Genomic DNA, 20,229 nt, shown 5'->3' on the forward strand with positions numbered 1-20,229 from the left:
CAGGGTTTATTTTAATCGAACCAAAAATACCAAGTGTGAATACACCCTTAGTAAGAAAAAGCATTTTGTATTGTAAATGTACTTAAGCGAAAGCAAATTATTGAAGACTGGAGACTGTCATTGAATCAAGGCTGAATAATTATTACAGAACAACCCCAATTGGCCCAGCAAACAGGAACACAGACCTTTGAACGGTAGGTTAATCGAGGTGTTATTAGAACCATTAAATCCCTCGTCACGTTCACAAACAAAACACTGCTTACATAATAAAGATTGGTCATTATCCATAAACCAGCATTTTGCGTTATTTCTGTATAGCTTCGGTTCATCTAAAAGTATGAATTCAAGGAATAAGCCTTGATTTATTTTAAAAAGTTGAATGTTTTGAAAAAAAAAACATTTATTTACCACTAAACCATCAAGTTGAGTCTGAGATTGAGATGAGTTTTCCCAAAATAAAAGCTTCTGCTAAATGAATAAATGCAAAACTACAGCGAATGTTTGGAAAATTAAGTATGAATAAAAATGTAATACATAGCTGCATCAAAATACAGAATAAATGCAAAAAAATGTATGTAAAACTGCTACCTAGAAGTGTGGTAAAACAGAGGGATAAAAACACAATAATTAATAAAGAAATTATAATGGAAACTTTAACCTATTATTCTTAATCAAAAGATTGTGAGGGTTAAAACATCTTAATTTAAGCTACAATCATATCTTAAAACCAGCTGCAGAACTAAATTAGTTAGTTCATCAAGTTCATTAATATGCCGGGCTAAGTAATAGACTGTCAGACAGGTATATTATTACTCCTTTAGTAGATACTAGTGCTAATAGTCTATAAGAGCAGGTCTTTAAAGAACCAGATCTTGGCACAGAAGAGACTCTGACTGTCTCTACAGAACATCGCAGACCAATCAATGCTCCCTCTGTGTGGGACTGGTGCCGGTCCCCATTCGCATCAATTTATCGGAATGTTCTCGCCTCTCAATTGAGCACACGTGCTCTCTCACTCATTCCTCCCCCCCATCTCTACCTTCTGACCTCACCTGGAGAAAACAGATATGTTTATTTCCCTAAAAATGTCATGAAAAACAATTACCAGTTGAATTTGGTCTTTTGATTCTTTTATGGTCTGGTTGTATAAACCTTAAGGAATACAAGTACAGCAAAAAATGCAAAAGGTCTCAGCCTCGGTATAAAATAAGCATCTAACGGAGATGTTCGGATGCCCAGTGCTGCGTTCAGATGCTTAAATATCCCAGCAGTGACGAGCAACAGAATCAAACTCAAATCTGAAGCCTCGACTCAAGAGAGGAGAGGACAGAAAGAGTATTAGTCCATCTATCACATCCCTCTCTGCTCTGATGGCGAGCCTGGACGATAAATCTATCCCTCTCACCTTTAAACAATATTCTCTCCATCTCTGTCAGATGTGGCTGCTGCAATTGTGGCAAATATCCAGTGAGAAATCACTACACAGTGTCAAGCACGCATGACGGCAGAAACGCGGCTCTTCGCTCAATAAAGGAAATCTAAAGATTATGAGGGATTGTCCTCTTACTGAGTGCTTCTCTCCGTCTGTTTTATTGTAGGTGTGGAGTGATGCACTTGTGGTAGAGACATCATGGACATTTGATCAGTTTGAACGGGTCAGTGGTCAGAGCTGTTATTTCAGAACTCTGATAGATAGGCCTACGCTACTCTAGGGCTTCTACTCCCAGGTCTGAACCTATAGAGTATGAGGAACATGAAGGAGATAAGAAGGAGAGAAACGAGGAGAGATTTGATGAAAACGGGAGAAACAAGATATCAGTTCCTCTTTTCCAAGGTTTCCACATACAGTATAGTGGTCCACTGCATAACCAAAAAAGTGTTTAATTATGAATATATTTATATTATATTATTTATAATATCTTATAATGGTTACATATAATATATATTATATATATAATATATTTAAATTATGTATCATATCTTTCAATGGTCCCACGGGTTCAAAAAATAGCTAAAAATGCTTTGGTTTCAAGACTTTAAAAGTAACTTTAAAATCCAGAGTTCTTACTTAGTATTCTTACTAAAATATTCTGAGTTCTTAATATAAGAAATTATGTCGGATTACTATGCATTACAATCACTACAAGTGTGCCAATTTGCATAAAAAGTGTGCCATTTCGAGGAAGAATATAAGAATAATACAAATAAAAATAACAATAAAGATTTTGTATATAAATTAAATGCATGTTTTTTTTTTTTTTAATAAGAACAAAATTTGTACAAATCCTTGCCTGGTTAATAAAGGAATTACACAACATTTTATAATGTTACTCCACACAGGACTCCAAACCCATGACCTCATTCATCTTGAAGTGCCACTGGGCAGACATGGAGTCACACAGCTGCTTAAGTTCCACAGTTCAGATGAGAATCAAGTCAAAATTAAGATTTTGTACATAAATTCACAGCATGTTATATTTAATAACTTTAGATGAGATCATTCTCAATGTCTGGAACTTTTTCAGCACTTCTGGCCACAGTGCCTCATGTGCCACACAGGATTTGAGCTGAATAGTTCAAGGCTCGTGGCACGTGGCGTTACTGATTGCGCCACTCCGTTGACGTAGACTCAAGAGGCTGCAGAGGAGAGCTTTTATTTTGAGAGTGAGTAGACGAAAGCATTATTTAGCATTTTAACCAGATTAGTATGCTAAGTTAATGTAGTTTATGGTTAACCCGATAGCTTAAGAGACAGACACATTAGAAAGAATGGCTACTGGATAGCATGCTAACCATTTAGCATGCTAAGCTAACTAACATAAATACACAAACACAGGCAACTTTGGAGATGTGTTTCTCAGAAACATAGGCGAATGGCATGCATCCGTTCAGTCTTTTCTGTGCGGTATTAAGTATTATTTTTTTTCAACAAAAAAGTGCATACATTTAATTATATATTAATTATATATTTATAATTTTGCAGATAAGTTGTTCTGTACATTTAAGCATTTCCCTTAATTTTATTTCATGCTATAACTTGTAGTAAATAGGAAGCGAAGATTAGTCAATATGACATTTATTTTACGAATTTTGTGACAAAATTCTATTTGAATTTGAAAATACTTTTTATTGAAAAATAACAAAACAAAATGATTTTATTACATACTGAGATGGGAATACCCTTGCTTAAAGAGAAATAAAAAAATAAGTGTAAACTGTAATGTATTGTATGTTTTCTCCCATGTGCAAAGAAATGTCTGCAAAGTCTGGCAAGGTGAAGTCAAGGAAGAGCAGAGGTTGTAGAAGCTGCTCTTGTTACTGCAGGTTGGATGAAAGTGGCTAGCGTTAAGTCAGGCTGAGATGTTTCTGATGTGTTATCCTTCCTACTTCCTGTCAGAGAACACACACACACACACATCACATCCATCCCAGTAAGCCGCGGTACTGCATCCTTCACACAAAACAACCTCCATTCTCCAATTAAACAACACAGCCATTCAAACCAAGATATTTAAATGGACATTAATATTACATTTGAAATGCACTAGAGCGACTTGCTGTTTACCACTTGCTGTTTACCACACAACTTGATTCAATCGATACAAAATTGGACAGTTAAAATCCCGTTAAATCTCCCTCTAGCACCTTCCACTTGTCAGCCCTGTTAATGCACCCACATGTGGCTGACTAAGGTCATCCGGGACCACGGGAGGATCCTCGGAGCAGAACATGGCCGGGGCGACCACAGCCTGACAGCCCTGAATTAATTGACGAGCCTCCAAGAGGTTGTTCTTTAATAACTTATCGATCAGTCAGGTCAGACATGCAAAGCGTTTGCCACAGCCTGTCCAATCCGAGCGGGATCCTTCCGGAATATCTTATACATGTAGAAGTGATTAAAGAAAGTGCCGAGCTCTTTGATCACAAAGTAGCCACAGGCATGCGAGTGTGTGTGTGTGAGCATGTGTCCTTCTCGAGAATTACCGTGCAGCTCTATGTAACCGCTGAGTGAGTGTGTGCGCATACATATTCATCTCAGATAACAGATGTCAATGTGAGCTCACGTTTTATTGCTTTTGTTCCTAGATGATTGCATTAACATGAAAGAGACAATGATTGTCACATGACGTCGCTTTTTGTGTTATAATCACTGTGGGGCTGTGATAAGAGCATATCTCGGGTTATGTAAAACAGCTAGAATGTTTATTACTGCTTCTGTTCAATGCTAGCAAACAACAAAGACAAGCATTGAAGATTAAAGGGATAGTTCACTACAAAATGAAAATGTTGTCATCATTTACTTACCGTTAAGTTGTTCCAAACCAGAATGAGTTTCTTTTTCCTGTTGAACACAAAAGAAAATATTAAGAAGAATGTGGCTAGTCAAACAGTTGTCAGCAAAAATGACAACTGGAAGAAAACCGGAACTGCAAGAAAAAAATTCCTATGGAAGTCAATGGGTGTCATTAACGGTTATTTTAAATGTATTCTCTTTTTTCAGATTAGGGATGGTCGATATAACGGTACAAAATATCTTACATTATGTCACCGTTTCCTAGCCTAGAAATCTAGACGCACCCTAGCGGCAGCAAATCTAATTTGCCGCGAGTGTCGTCTAGCAACTCTCAATTCACTTCTGAGCTGTAAATGCCAAACTCTGGTCGCGCCAATCACATCCTGAATAGAGTCGGTGGGCGGGGCTTAACATAATGATGGCAGAGTTGCGCGTGCTTCTAGTAAACACAGAAACTGGCGAACGGCGGTCTTTCGAATCAGCTTTGACCGCGATTCTGGAAGACTTGGAGTTAAGCTTTTCTCTGAGAAAAGAACAAAGAACGGCACTGAAGTCATTCTTAAAAAGGGAAGATGTGTTCTGAGTTTTGCCAACCGGATACATAGAAATGTTAATCTATCGTTGCTCTGGTTGGTTGTAGCTTTATCCTATCGCGTGCAGAGGGAGTTTGAAAGACAACCGTTTATCCCGCCCCTCGGATTGAGCCCTGTCAATGGTGAGTTTTCAGACCAAACATCTTGATGTGGGTCTGGCTTGTCAGGCTATCTGTTTCCTGCACTGCTGGAACAAATTATGACAGCCAATAAAACGGCATGTACTGTGTCATGCAGGTAATAAAGGGTAACCACAAATAGAGCTCAGCCTAAATTAATGTGCTTGGTGGGCGGACATTCTGGAGGGAGGCAATTTTTTCAGAGCACAAAGTAGCAGCATGCAACCTCATGACTCCTCCGTGTTGTTTTTTGATCACATAAAAGCTAAATGTTGTTAGATTGGCTGTGAATAAAATCACTTCTGATTGGTCAATGACACGCAGCCGCCACAAAAAGATAAAATCTTTTTTTTATCTCGCACTAGCAGTCAACCACAACAAAGCAACAGGGTTTTTGTGTTCAATCTTAGCAAGGGGTGCCGCTTTCAGTGCCACCTCCATTCTGCAGAATCTCTCCCACTGAAAATTAACTGGGTAGACGATCAAAAAGAGATGTTCAAAGCAATGCAATTGTTACACTGAAAATTAAAGAGTAAAATGCCATTTCTAAACCATATATATATATATATATATATATATATATATATATATATATATATATATATATATATATATATATATATATATATATATATATATATATATATATATATATATATATATATATATATATATATATAGAAAGACAATGCTGGGTAGTAACTGATTACATGTAATATGGATTATGTAATCAGATTCCAAATTGTAAGTACTTGTAATAATTAGATTACATTACATTGTAAAATACTTGTAATCAGATTACAGGTACTTTTTTAATGATTACATTTTCTTTTCTGAAAACGCCTACTGCTTATATACGTTCAGAAGGTCTGATCAGCCACAGATTGCACAAATCAGCCACTAGTCATGAGCTGATCACTGCAAACTGAGAGCCACAGCATTTGATCAATGGATTTACAGAAACCATTTCACTTTTAAGAAGTGTCTTCTCAACACTGCAATACTGCTTATCTAATCAACTTCTGAAGAAACACATTATTAATTGAATTATTGCTCAGTTTATCATTTAACCATGTATTGATGTCTTTGGAAGGCTTTTGTCTTTCAAAAACATTAAAATATACAAATTCAATCCTTTATAATACTTTCTCTTTTTATATCAATATAGAGCGTGATTATCCTTTGCAAATAAATGTGATAATTGAGTTTATTCAAAAGTAATCTAAAAGTAATCCAATTACATATACCTTAAATGTGTAATGTAATGTATTGCGTTACTAACTACAATTTTTGTCATGTAATTTGGGATAAGTAACTGTGAGTGTCTCTGACATAGAACGGAATGAGTTTGGGCGGGACTATCATCCATCCAACAGAAAACCAGTTTAAAGGAGCACTCCACCGTTTTTAGAAATAGGGCTTATTCAACTTCTTTCCTACATTTAGATATGTGGGTAAATGCATTGTCTCAGTGCATGCATTGTTTTAGTTTTGCAGGTTCGCTGCTAGATTAGTTCAGCATTATGAATAGAATCCTATGTTGCCAGCTAGCAAGTCCCGAGTAAAAGTGATAAAAAACCAACAACAAAAAACACCTAATTACTTCTTGTGGCCTGCATATTCCCAGCGAGTAGAGTATTCCTTTAAAGGGGAAAAAAATTTGTTTAAGTCATTATTTTTGGCGATTTTGTTTAGTGGTGTTAGATTAGTATTTCTTATCAGATATAATACTAATAGTGGCAGATGTATTAGCTGTCATTACCAAAAAAATAAAATATTTTCTTTACTGCTAAATCACATTTATTATTCCTTTACTGTGGAGATTTGAAACCTTGCCGGCTAGTTTCTTTTACAGTCTGGTTAACACAGGAAAGGTGAAAAGAAGTGGTCCATGAAAACCAGTATTGACAGGTGGGGTACACCTCCTTCTACAACAAGGTCTGGAAAAGGTCATTGGAACCATGTGGCATTCTGAGTGGCACTCAGCCAAACTGCACACTCTCGTACACACAGAGGATGAGAAAAATGCATTTTGGTGGCTTCTAAACTAAAGTGTAAACTGGTCGCAGGCAATTAGATCATATTTGTCTTAATTAATGGAGAACACTGCAGTTTGTTTACCAATTAAAGTGCATTAATCATTAATTCAGGAGCTTGTTTGGCTAATTACAATTCTGCTCAGATACATTTGAATAGACAAATCAAAATAATAAAACGGCATTAAAAATAGAGATATGCATATAAAATCAGTAAGGTTCCATAAACCTATTTTTAAGGAAGTTTTGGGATATCATTTGAAAAAAGGCTGGGTGGAAACGATCAATTCTTCATTGAGGGATATCATTTCTTTATCCGATAAGAAGACATGTGCATAAACAGACAATTAGATATGCAGCAAAAAACTCATGTGACTTTGCCTTAACAGAGGACATAATAGTAACTGGACTAAGCAGATGAACTATTTCATTGCATAGCATCTCAAATTGGTCATTCTTAACGTACTGAGCCAAAGTCTGACATCAAAATGATTTGGTATAAAGTACCTTGATTGCGTCTCACACGATTGCGTTCCCAAACACCAAGCATCTGAACCCGCAAGTAATTCATAATGTATTAAAAAAAAGAGACAGTGGCTACCACTCGCAGAAAATTCTAGTTTTATTACAGGAAGTTCTCCTGAACATGCCCTGGAAACAGTGTTTTTTGTGAAATTTAAATTTTGAGCACAGGTTAAATTCTCAATTTTGGATGGAAATAGTAAGGGTTTAACGTGTATCATGTCGCAATATATCGCAATACAAAAATACAAAAGTATGTACAATGGATAGTTCACCCAGAATTAAAAAGACTGAAAAAAAACATTAAAATTTAGAGTTTTAGGGCCCTATCATACACTGCGACGCCAAGCTCAAGTGTTTTTTGCTAGTTTCAGCCTGACGCAGTTATCATTTTCACGTCCAGCACCACATTGTTTAAATAGCAAATGCACTCACGCCCATCTGTTCAGGGCACGCTGGTCTGGAAATGAGGTATGCTTAGGCACGCTGTTGCTGTTCTGAGGCAACTGAAAACGACTGTGCCATTGAACAAGAAATACCAGGTCTAAAGTCAATGGTGCACTATTTTTTGTGTTCATCCACAGATCCTATCAGATCGTAGTGAAGTCGATCAATCCGCACTGAGCCCAGAGGGAGGCAGGAAGTGTTACCGTGAGCCTGTGTCCTATCAAAACGCTGCCAGAGCCGGGCTGCCGTATTACTTCGCAGTGGAGCTCCAAAATAAAATAAAAAATGATAAATAAAATTAAAATTATTTTATAGTATTTATTAAACTTTTTTATTTTTTATATGAATTTTTAATTTTCAAACCAGGCATGCTTTTATTTTGGCGGGTTGCTAGGAGATAAGTATATGCACTGCTGCTTTTAGCACTGCCGAGTGAAGTGTGGGAATCATGTCACCGGCAGATTTATTACGCCTTCAGTTCAAATGGAAATCTTACACAGTATTTCAGTTAGTCAATCTAAAACAGTGATTGTGCATTACCAGCTGTCAACCATGTCGGTACGCAAATCAGTGGTCAAAACATTTACCCAGTGCATTTTTATTTTAGTTGTGCATCCGCACCTGCTCACCCCTAAATATAATGTATAATAATGCAATGGGGGAATGACCAGTAAAAAGTGGCCTACACTATTTTAAATATATCTAATATATCTGTCTGGTGCAAGCATATTTGTCTAAAATAATTCTGTATTTCCAGCTTCAGAATCATGAATATTTTTATTTTGGTGTCACCATTGTCTTGTGCATTGGGTTACCAGCACTAAGTCCAACAGTAAATCATTTTTTTTACTTTTTTCCCATATGTCTTCTGAAGTATCTCAACAATAACGTATCGTGATATGTATCGAATCATGAAATGCAGGCATCGTTACACCCTTAAAACATAGCATTGACATTTTCTGAATCCTGTGCATAAATAAACATTATCATCATGTAAAACAATTATGTTCTCGGATATCTTGCGATTCAAAACTTTTCAGCTATAAAAGACAAGTCTCAGATGAAAAAAATGATGATATATGCGATTTCTGCAGAAGTTCAATCCAAGATTCTGACACTGTGCCTGCTGTAACAAGCTGGCAGATTGGGACTGTGAGGTGATAGTGATGCCCAAGAAGCAGCCAGGTGCTGTACTGCAAAAAGGGCAATAAATGGAACACCCCAAGGCACTGGCACGGATGAGCACTTATCAGCAAGAATTCCCATTTTAAACCCACTGCCAGCATCTACAGTTCGATGATTTCCTGTGCCAGGTTTAAACTGCACTAATTAAGCTGACTGTCTTTATAAATCAGAATCTTCACACTTCTGTCATCTCAGTGTTAAAGCTGTTGTTTTTTTGACATACCTTCTCCTATTCTATAATAATGTGCAAAGACAACTATAAGTAATAAGCTATTCATCAGCTGAATTACCTGTAAAGAGTAAATGACACATCTCTGTGGAGATGCATCAAAACATTCATCTTAATATTCATTTCAAACAGCCTGAAAACAAAAACAATAGCTGTGAGTTTGGATGGGGGCTGTCTATTTGTACGGCCAATGGAAGAAAACAGCAATTGTGTTACAGTATATAGGGGTGTGACGAGAGTTATATGCCCCAGGTATGTTTAAATTACGCCTCCACTGTCGTTGTGATTTTTATATAAATTTATAAAAGCTTATGTTGGATAAGCAGGATGTAATTGAAGCGATTGTTATCCACTTGAATTAAATGTGTCAGTGTATCGTCTCATGTCTCGGATCGTGAGTCAAACCGGCAAACTGCTGAAATCAATCAAAATTACCTTTTTGACTCTATTTTTAATTAAATAAATGCATCTTTATTGCGATTAAAACTTTTGAATGGTAGTGTACATCAACCGAGCTGCAAATTTGGGATCACAATATACAGTTTGTCTGTGTTGGCCACAATTCATTCTTAGTTAATTGCCCTGTTTGGACACTATTAGGCCAGGAAGTCTATTTTTTATTATTATTTTGTCTGAAACCATGTATGATATGCAGATGGCCTACTTATGTCATCTGCTTGACAAGACTCTTTTGGAAAATCAGCCAACTCTTTTCTTTACAATAGTAGTGTTTTTTATTATTATTTTACCTGTGGTTTTGTTGTAGTACCAGGAGATGGCTGTAAGATGTGAACAAAATCAAAGATCACCTCCTGTGATTTCTATTTCAATGAAGAAATTTCAGAGAACAGGGGTGCAAATATTGCAGCAAACAGTGACGTTATCTTATAGACTCAATCTTGCAAAGGTTAAGACAAGTCCAGCACATTAAACATACTGTTTTGCTCAAATTCTGAATGGGGTGTGTGACTGCTGAACTGTGGTTGAGAGTCCCAGACGGCAGACTGTGTGCAGTTTGGGAGGGTTTGAACAGGGTGGAACTGTGACTGGCAGAGGACACGATTGATTCTCATCTGGTTTCCTGTTTGCTTATATTTGTAGACTTCTGGAAAGCATGTTGCGCAGCGAAAGCTGTGGGAACTGCATCCATGCATTATGTCTGGCTCAAAACACTTAAAAATGACACACCATAACAAATGTATCTGTTTTCCATTGTTCAATGGCACATTTGGGAAACCTGTTTGAAAACAGATTTTATGAAAGACTTCAGCTGTATTTCATTTAATTCTCTTGTCTCAGAGGTTAGTATTGCTTTAAGCAGAATTAATTAAAATCTCTATATAAATATACACAAACGTTCAAATGTTTTTTTCTTTCTTTTTTTCTTTTCTTTAATGCTTTAATGAGTTTTTAATTGATGCTTTTTACTAAGCAAAGATGCATTCAATGTATCATAAATAACAGTAAAGACTTTACATTGTAACAAAAACTGAACCCTGTTTATGGAAGTAAAACTGTGCCACTGGATTTTGAATTCTAATTTTTAGCACTGAATTTTTTTACATCGAATTTTTAACACTGAATTTTATTTTGCATCTAAATCAGACTTTGAATTTTAAAAGCCATTGAATTTCTAGCACTGTTTTTTTTTGCCTATGACATTTTTTCAATGTTTTAAAAAAATTCAGTGTAAAAAGAAATTCAACGTCTCAAAAAATTCAGTGTAAAAAAATTCAATGTCTCAAAAGATTCAGTGTAAAAAAATTCAACGTCTCAAAATATTCAGTGTAAAAAAATTCAATGTCTCAAAAGATTCAGTGTAAAATAATTCAACGTCTCAAAAAATTCAGTGTAAAAATATTCAGAGTCAACATCCGGGTAACCAAGGAGAAGCAATCGATCCCTGTATCAAATCATCCAACATCCAGCCAATCATTTACGCTCCATTGGTCATGTGACGCTGAAACAGGAAGGCGGGGAACAGGGCCGTTTCTAGCCTTTCTGGCACCCTAGGCGAGATTCATATGTTGCACCCCCCCCCCCCCCCTCTTTTTTTTTTTAAACTACAACTTATTGAGTAAATATGACTTCCTTATTTCATGGGCATATTGTACATGCATTAATCGAATAATGTAGCTAGGTTTATTATCTCTGAGATCACAGATGTTGGGGGTTCGGGGGGCATGCTCCCCCGAGAAAAATTTGATTTCTATGATCTACATATGTGTATTTTAAGATGTTCTGAAGGCCAAAAAATTAGATAACAATAGCTTGAAAACCATGTCACTCGGCGCCGCTGCGGATTGAAGAACACAGTGACACAAAGACTAAAACACGGGACGAAGCAGTAGCCGAAGCCTTGCGCCAGTTTCATGTTTTAAAGGTTAATCACATATTTTTTTAGGGGGGGCTGATGCATAAGTTCATAAAAAAGGGCCTAGTGACGCCCATGGTTATGACAGTATTAGCCTACTTGATCAATTTACACTAAACAGCTATCTCTGATGTAAAAAAAAAAATTATTCAAATTAACTGCTATAATGTTCTGCACCTGAAAAGAGCATGGCGTGTGGTCCGTCCAGTACTAATATTCAGTGTAATGTTTTGCTCAACGTTATGATAGAGGGACCAGCTTAGTAGAGAACAAGTAACCAATAAGTAGGCTATACCTGTATATTTCGCTTTCTTTTTACGATACTGAGCCCCTGATGGCTTTGACCTTTTCATGATGATGAAACTAAAGCACGCTGTAACGAGTAGAAATATAGTGTGGCCCCTTTAAGAGTTGCGCGCGCTCCCTGCAAACGAAGTCTGCATTTTGTGTATGTGCGCACTGAGGCTTGAGCTCCCATGTGTGGGGATTATTTTCTGTTTTCTGTTGCTAACAGTTTTCTGTTGCTAACAGTTATTTTGTTTTATTAAGTAATGCTGTGGACGGAAAGGGAGTTTGTGATGAGAGTTCAGCGGGGAATAAAGTGCGATCTGTTTGATGTTAATCGCCTCCGTGTTTGCATCCACTCCAGTTACATTAAGTGAGCTATCCGCATTTTTCACTCGGACGTTCCCTGCCGCCCTCTACATGATCTCATTTCATTACAGCAGCTCCACTATCACCATGGCGACTTCACTCCAATAATCGCAACTAATCATAATGCCTTGAAATAGCAAAAGTACGAAATATTAATAATAAAATATATATGAAATAACTAAAAAATCTTGTTGGGGCGGGGACTCATTGACGCCCCCCAGCTGTTGGCGCCCTAGGCGACCGCCTAGTTTGACTATGCCTAGAAACGGCACTGGCGGGGAAGTTCACTTCAGGTGAGCTCCAGAGCTCAGCAGCATGGCTCAGAACACACACGATGGCGCTTCAGTGAGTTTACTCATGACCAATGGAGCGTAAATGATTGGCTGGATGTTGGATGATTTGATACAGGGATCGATTGCTTCTCCTTGGTTACCCGGATGTTAACTCTGAATATTTTTACACTGAATTTTTTGAGACGTTGAATTATTTTACACTGAATCTTTTGAGACGTTGAATTTTTTTACACTGAATCTTTCGAGACGTTGAATTTTTTTACACTGAATTTTTTGAGACGTTGAATTTCTTTTTAAACTGAATTTTTTTAAAACATTGAAAAAATGTCATAGGCAAAAAAAAACAGAGCTAGAAATTCGATGGCTTTTAAAATTCAAAGTCTGATTTAGATGCAAAATAAAATTCAGTGTTAAAAATTCGATGTAACAAAATTCAGTGCTAAAAATTCGATGTAACAAAATTCAGTGCTAAAAATTAGAATTCAAAATCCAGTGGCACAGTTTTACTTCCATACCTGTTCAAAACAAATCCAGTTCAAGTCCTAATAAAAGTTTCTAAGAACATATTAAGCAGCAACTATTAATATTAGGCAACTCTAAATAAACAAGCAACTGTCTTCAATATTGATAATGAAAGAAATGTTACTTGAACACCAAATTAGAATGATTTCTGATAGAACATGATATGACTGAAGTAATCCAGCTTTGCTATCACAGCAATAAATTAAAGGAATAAACTAACATGAATAATGTATATGAAATCTTAATACTACTATACAATATTACTGTTTTGATTGTATTATTATTTTAAAAATGCTGTCTCGATGAGCATGAGATATCACACACACACACATACATTCACGCAGTGTTTCCATGTTTTATGGGGACTTTCCATAGGCATAATGAATTTTATACTTCAAACCATATTTTCTATCCCCTTACACTGCCCCTGACCCTAAACCTACCCATCACAGGAAACATTTAGCGTTTTTACTTTCTATAAAAAACTAATTCTTTATTTATGATGTTTTCTCGTGTGGACCAAAAAATGTCCCCACAAGGACAAGGATTTCGGATATTGCCATCTTTGTGGGGAAATTTTGTCCCCATAACGTAGGGATTACCCCCCCCCCCACACACACACACACACACACACACACACAAATATTTTATTTAAAAGCATAAAAAACATAATTTTGATGAGAAAGTTTTGAGTTCATGTTAAAAAGTTCTCTCATGAGAAAAATTTAAAAAGCAGGAGACCTGAGCAAAGCCTCCAGTTGCTCTTCATTTAATCCTCAATGCTATCTATGAAAAACAACTGAGATGTTACACAGTCAACATACAAAATTTATGTAAGCCAAGCTATAAGTAAATGAAAAAAAGAACAAGAAAAAAAGGGATGATGCCCTCCTGGTTTCTGATGGACACTTTATGACATGAGAGGACAGCTCAGACAATCTGCCATCCTGTCCGTTACATGAAACACTCTGATTATCCATCCAGCCATTCCACATTCATCAGCACACACAACTCTTTCAGCAGTAATAAGGTCTTCTGTTGCTGCTTTCACAATGTCTTCATCACTGTGATTGCTGTAAAGACATCTTTCCATTATGCACAAGCACATGGAGAAAGCAGCTATGCCTGTGCATGCGAAACTATTGACTACAGGTAAGGCATAAACCTATAGAGTCCAATCCTTTGCTCGTAATGCCTTTCAAATTATGCACAGGTAAGCACTCGCCTCCGGCCATTTGCGAGCTAGGTTGGAAAACAGTGCCCAGAAGCAAGTCCAACGGGCCCAATTATACTCATTGCAGTCCTGTTCCTTCAGTTCTGCTGTGAGTATCCGAGGCCCTTAGTCCTTCTAATTTGCATATGACCTGCAGTTTTACTTGTTTGTGCTTTGAATATTACCATATCACTGGGTTATTGCTGACAATGGAAACGAAAAATGTCTATGGTAAATGCAACTTAATTTGATTAAATGGGCCTCTAATGAGATTTAGTTAAGTGAAGTCAACAAAAGTGGTCTTTGGTTTATGAAACAGTGTATTATTGCAAAAAAATGGTAACACTTTATTTTAGGGTCCTATTCTCACTATTAGCTAGTTGCTTATTAGCATGAATATTGGGAAAGTGAGATATGCTTTCAAATCTACCTATCTTTAATAATAGTAATAAAAATGATAAAGATTCAATAATAATATCAAAAGGACTAATTTTATCATCTTTTTCGGAGCTTGAGAACCCCTCATTCACTTTAATCATATGTAACAGAGCAGCTGGAACATTCTTGAAAACTTCTCAGTTTGAATTCCAAAGGAAAAAAGCAAGGCATATGGTCTTGGGATGACATGAGGATGAGTAAATGGGTGGACTATACCTCTAAAACCCTGAATCAACCACCCAAATAAAACGAGAACAGAATACAGTCAACATGTTGTTGTTTTTTCAAAATAATCTACAACCTGCTATCAAATGGTTGGCTTGAGTAGCAAGAAATACCTGCCTGTCAGAGACAGCTGCTGTTATCCTTATGCGTGGAGATCTTTTCCAGCCCGGAGTGCTGGTGTTTGCTGAAAGCAATGGGAAGGCAGACAAAAGACACCTCTGCTTGGCATTTCCAGTGGTGTCAATCACAGGAAGGGCTTTCAGAGTTGGTTGTTTACATGAGGGATGGTGCAATCACACTCAATTCTCAGCAAGCGCACACCGGCGCTCAGTAGCACAAATAGGTAAACCCCCGCACACTTTCACTGCCTCCTGAAGATCAAAAAACAGAATATGCAGAATTAGGAAGGCCTTTTCGTCAAAACTGGCGTTCACGGTTGGAAACGTTCTTAGGTTGATGACAGTAATTTGATTACTAATAGTTTTAAAATAAAACAGCCTGTCTAGACTGCCTTGATGGAACTGAGCACTAAATTACTAATTTATCTAAAACACAAGTTTTGCTCATTTAGCTAGCTTTGTAGAGGATGGATGTTTAAAGGGTCCATCCTGTTGAACTCTGTGACTTTTAAAAGTGAATATGGTAATATTGTAAATTCAATAATTATTTCTAGGGTATACCAGACTTGTTTTTAGAAATTTGAATGAAGCTAATTTATTTCTCAAAAAAGACGTAACATACGCATAAATTGTAATCTCACTTGTAATCTCAAATATCACTTACACTGCTTAGCGATGGAATTAAAGTTTATCCTACGCAAATTAATGTAAATTATAATTTTATTATCATTTAATTAAACAGGACAGAATGTGGGAGACAAAACAAACAATACAACAAAACAAACTTTTTGATAAGGGAAAATTATTTTGTTATAATTACTGTAAAATCCACCATACCACAGTAGTGACACTATTTTAAATTCTTAAATATAATATTGTGTGTATGTGTGTGTGTGTGTGGGGGGGGGGGGGGGTCGTCGTTATGATTTCTATCTTTAAAAACAGAAAAACCCTGGATGATAACAACGAGAGGATACCATTGATTACAGCAAGGAAAAAGACACCATATAAATTCTGATTATGACATGAAATATGTTTGCTTGATCCATGTTTGTACAATATTTTCTATTTCTTACAAACGTCCTGGCAAGCACATTAAAGTGCAGGCTTTAGTCATGACTTTTTTTATTTCAGGTGGAACACAGGATTAGAGCTGATAACTGCTTGTGCTCATGGCAGTTACGAAGCAGTATATTTATTTTTATTCTTTTCTCCAAATGCAACTGGGTGCAAGTTGCCATTAATGCTGCCTTCGTGGGCTATTGGAATTCTCGTAAATACTATTTTCCTGGACATGAACACCCTCTCAAGTCAAAATTTGAATGCAATGGGCTTGTAATCACAACTGTAGAAGTGGGAAGAATGAAACTGCCTAGTTAAAAACAGAATGACGGAAAGTATTCAGACCCCCTTAAATCTTTCACTCTGTTATATTGCAGCCATTTGCTAAAATAATTTAAGTTCAATTTTCCCCCTCATTAATGTACACAAAAACAAAACAAAAAAATGTCAGCACCCCATATTGACAGAAAAACGATTTGTTGACATTTTTGCAGATTTATTAAAAAAGAAAAATTGAAACATGGTCCTAAGTATTCAGACCCTTTGGTCAGTATTTCGTTGAAGCACCTTTTGATCTAATACAGACATTAGTCTTTTTGGGAAAGATGCAACAAGTTTTTCACATCTGGATTTGGGGATCCTCTGCTATTCCTCCTTGCAGATCCACTCCAGTTCTGTCAGGTTGGATGGTAAACATTGGTGGACAGCCATTTTCAGGTCTCTCCAGAGATGCTCAATTGGGTTTAAGGCAGGGCTCTGGCTGGGCCATTCAAGAACAGTCACTGAGTTGTTGTGAAGCCACTCCTTTGTTATTTTAGCTGTGTGCTTAGGGTCATTGTCTTGATGGATGGTGAACCTTTGGCCCAGGCTGAGGTCTTGAGCACTCTAGAGAAGGTTTTCGTCCAGGCTATCCCTGTACTTGGTCGCATTTATCTCTCCCTCGATTGCAACCAGTCATCCTGTCCCTGCAGCTGAAACACACCCCCACAGCATAATGCTGCCACCATCATGCTTCACTGTTGGGACTGTATAGGACAGGTGATATTTTTCTCCACACATACCGCTTAGAATTAAGGCCAAAAAGTTCTATCTTGGTCTCTTCATACCAGATAATCTTATTTTTTCACCATCTTGGAGTCCTTCAGGGCTTTTTTTTTATCAAACTTTCATGTGTCTTGCACTGAGGAGAGGCTTCTGTCGGGCCACTCTGCCATAAAGCCCCGACTGGTAGAGGGCTGCAGTGATGGTTGACTTTCTACAACTTTCTCCCATCTCCCGACTGCATCTCTGGAGCTCAGCCACAGTGATCTTCGGGTTCTTCTTTACCTCTTCTCTCCCAATAGCCCAGTTTGGCCAGACCACCAGCTCTAGGAAGGGTTCTGGTCGTCTCAAACGTCTTCCATTAAAGTATTATGGAGGCCACTGTGCTCTTAGGAACCTTAAGTGCAGCAGAATTTTTTTTTTTTGTAACCTTGGCAAGATCTGTGCCTTGCCACAATTCTGTCTCTGAGCTCTTAAAACATGGAACATACTCTGCAAGAACAAAGAAGTTTTTTCGTTTTCTTGAGGTGGCAAGAACAAGAACAAAGTTCGTTCTGGTCAGTACATTCAATACTTCACAAGAAAAGCAGGTGCCGATCATCTGCATTTCTCTGCATTAACCACACCCACTTTAAATGCATGGCCAATCACATAATAGTTCTCAGACACCCGCAATAAAAAAAGAGGAAGTGTCGAGAACAAGCTGCGAGAATTCCCAAACCAGGGCTGAGAAAACAACATGACGTCATTTTGTTCTCGCACCCCTGGGAGCGAGAACTTTTTTCTCTGTTCTTGCGGAGTATGTTGCAGCCTTCAGGCAGTTCCTTTGACCTCATAATTCTCATTTGCTCTGACGTGCACTGTGAGCTGTAAGGTCTTGTATAGACAGGTGTGTGGCTTTCATTATCAAATCCAGTCAGTATAATCAAACACAGCTGGACTCAAATGAAGGTGTAGAACCATCTCAAAGATGATCAGATGAAATGGGCAGCACCTGAGTTAAATATGAGCATCACAACATAGAGTCTGAATACTTAGGACCATGTGATATTTCAGTTTTTCTTTTTTAATAAATGTCAACATTTCTGTGTTTTTATGTCAAAATAGGGTGCTGTGTGTACATTAATGAGAAAAAAATGGACTTAAATGATTCCAGTAAATGGCTGCAATATAACAAATAGTGAAAAATGTAAGGGGGTCTTAATACTTTCTGTACCCACTGTGTGTGTGCATGTGCACGTGTGTGTGCGTGTGCGTGTGCGTGTGCGTGTGTGTGTGTGTGTGTAGCTAATATTTAAAAAAGTAATTGTAAATAAATTAACGTATTACCCAGAATAAGTATTTCAAATAGTAATATGCTCATATTTTGCATTTTTGATCCAGCTTTGTTCAAACGTCTTAATTTTATCCAATCTGATCATATAAGGAGTCAAGAAAGAGTGGCAGCATGTTCTTTTGCATACTTTGTGGAATGTAGCCATCAAAATATCTTATAGAGAAAATTTGCCCACAGTGCATATTATGCATATTTTGCAGAAATTGTAAGCAAAGTATGCTACAGAAAACAACCACTTTTTTTTCTGCCATTAATTACACATTTCAAACGTTGCAAACATAGAAAAATAGACCAAAGTGCTTGTTTGTTATTGCCTTTTCTAATTTGCAACAGTTTTATGTGCCATGTTATCGATCGTAATTATTTAATTGTACAAGGCTTTTTGAAAAGTTCAAATTTATACAAGGGTCTTAAATGAGCTCTACTTCTGAAAATATCAATCTGAAACATCACAAAAACGCCACCGTTTCTCATGAATGTTCTTTAATTGCTCTGTGTGTTTATAAAAAGAGTTGAAGATTGACTGTAATCAAATGGCCTGAAGCCTGTAAGGGTTGTGATAAGAGAACGTAAGGTGTCTAAAACATGACTCATAAATGAGATCAAAGGCTCTGTGGAAATATTTGAATAGCAGATTGCATTTAAGAGGTCTTTTAATATTTTGACCCTGAAAATTCACAAAATGCTCAGTAACCAGAAGGATTGCTGTCTGTCTGTCTGCTTATCTGTCTATCTATCAAATATCAAAAGACATCTAGAGTTTTGACAACAGTGACATCTACTGGTCACCTTCACTGGAGGCCGTTCACACGTCTCTCATACATTCTAACAACAGACGTGGATTGAAAGCAATATAAAACATGTTGTAAAACAGCCTTCAGCAAAACACAGCATACATAAAAAATACACCGTGCTCTCTGACCTATGGCATTATAACTGCTTGACCAATGGCTGTTGATAAATCCATCAATCATCTCTCTCTGAGGAGGTCAGATTAAGCCTGCCCTCCGTGATCTTCTAAAGAGATTCCCTTGCCATCAATAACAACTTGCACTAGATTCTCTCATTAATGCCTGTTGCTGGAAAAGCAGCACTCTGAGCTTTTATTGAAAAATGACAACTCCCAGCAGCGAGGTGATCATATCTACCGCCCATCGATATGAGGACTAGGCCGTGCTCAAAGGTTGTTTCGTGGCCCCCGGGAACACAAGTCCAAAGATCAGCGCCGGCTCCCCACTCCTCACACCAGTGGCTGTATATCACTGAGTTCAGGAGATCAATGTGCTTTTATTGCATTGCTTCCTCTCTCTGAAGCACACGGGCCCCTGCCGCTGGCCCCTCGATCCATATATCTCCTGCTGTATTTACAGTAATGAAACATTCAGAGCCTGGAAGACAGCCATTGATTTTATTGTGGGAATGCTTTTTGAGTGACATTTCATAAATGGCACTGTGTGAAATTATAATGAGGCCACGCTGATGAACACTGCTTTAATAGTGAAAATCAATTTATTATTGAGGCTCAGC

This window comes from Pseudorasbora parva, chromosome 24 (assembly GCF_024679245.1).
Source record: "Pseudorasbora parva isolate DD20220531a chromosome 24, ASM2467924v1, whole genome shotgun sequence".
NCBI classification, from domain to species: Eukaryota; Metazoa; Chordata; class Actinopteri; order Cypriniformes; family Gobionidae; genus Pseudorasbora; species Pseudorasbora parva.